General features: G+C 39.3%; 1 pseudogene; it reads right to left on the reverse strand.

The window, feature by feature from the left end:
• Positions 1 to 295: 295 nt before the first annotated feature.
• Positions 296 to 674, reverse strand: LOC119528709 (annotated as a pseudogene).
• Positions 675 to 1,510: the final 836 nt, after the last annotated feature.

Here is a 1,510-nt window from a genome sequence, read left to right on the forward strand (position 1 = left end):
GAACTAGAAACTCCACCATAAAATGAAAAAGGTGAATGAAGTGAGGTCATCTTGAACATCCTTTTCAGCTCTGTTATTTTGTAGTGCCATGAAATCATAGTTACATGCTCCAAGCATGTAACCCTGAAATCAATACATAGTACTTCTTAAATTTCTACTTCTGTTTTTTGTCTTGTTCTTAATCAAAAAATATATTTCCATGTTTTTCTGTATTTAAATATGTTTTCCTATTTAACAGTCTCTTCATTGTTAGCATAAAAAAGTTTCTCAAGGATGTATTTTTCATTTCTGGCCTCTATTTGTCTTCAGCTTGCTTTTTAAATTTCTCCAAGATCTCTTCTGGAGTTGTGGCAGCCAAAAGCTTCACCACTTTCTCATGAGATTTACCACCCTAATCCAAAACCACATCACTCTTCTGAGTTCTAAGACCTTGGGGAGGTATCAGCAGAGCTCTGCATTAGCCTCTCCTTCTAAGGGAGGTGCTGCAATAGCTACATTTATGGCTTCAGGTGTCAAATCTGTTACAGCATTTTGCTTGCAGCCAGGTTTGGCATGGATGGCTATGGTGACACAACCTTTAGGATCAACTGCCACAGGACCAGAGGGAGGAAGTGATCGCTCTGGTTCCTTGCTCTGGCTTTTACCCTTTATGTTGCACCAGCTTTCTTAGGCATTTCGATGCCAAAAAGCAGCCGAGTGGGCGTACAAGTACCAGGTCCAGCCTGGGGCCGCCTCAGCCTGCAGCGGAGCCGCACGCAGCATCCCCACCTGGGGAAGCTCAAGGCAGTAACACTGATTTTACTTCATGGTGACATATTTGTTCTAGGTAGAATGGTCACATGATCTAATCAAAATGCATCTTATGTGCTGGATTCTTTGAGAATTCAAAATCTGTTTTAAAGGAAATAGTCTCTACAAACATCACTATTTCATTTCCTCACTGCTTTCACATTGTGAAAAAAATGAATATTTAAAAAAGCAGAGAATAAGTTAATGTGACATTTTGCTTAGTGAATCTTATATTAACAGCCAAGTTTTTTTCTTTGGTACTTGAATGGTTCCGTAGTATCTCCCTACCCTATCCATTAACCATGCCTTCTAGTCTAGACATAGGAAATCTATGACTGTCATCCCTACTTATGGTCCCCACTTCTTTAATATACTCTGTATTTCCCTCTTACCCCACCACTCCTTTTCATTCTTTTTCCTCATCTTTTTCTCCTTCCTTGTTGTCATGCCTTAAGCCTATCTATCTTTATTCATAGATATGGTAGGGGAACCCAGACTTGAAACAAAACATACTTAGTTGACATCAACTAATTGACCAAATAGTGTTAACTGAGAGACTGCTGGGAACCTAGTAGTGTCTGCCTCTAAAGCCTTGATTCCCAAACTTGAGTCCTGGGTTTATAAGTATCTGTAAAAGTGGCAATGTGCATTGCATTGCTAATTATAGTTCAAAATGCTGATATGAAATAGAACACTTTCTTGTTATAATACTGCACAGGCT

This window comes from Choloepus didactylus, chromosome 3 (assembly GCF_015220235.1).
Source record: "Choloepus didactylus isolate mChoDid1 chromosome 3, mChoDid1.pri, whole genome shotgun sequence".
Classification (NCBI taxonomy): domain Eukaryota; kingdom Metazoa; phylum Chordata; class Mammalia; order Pilosa; family Megalonychidae; genus Choloepus; species Choloepus didactylus.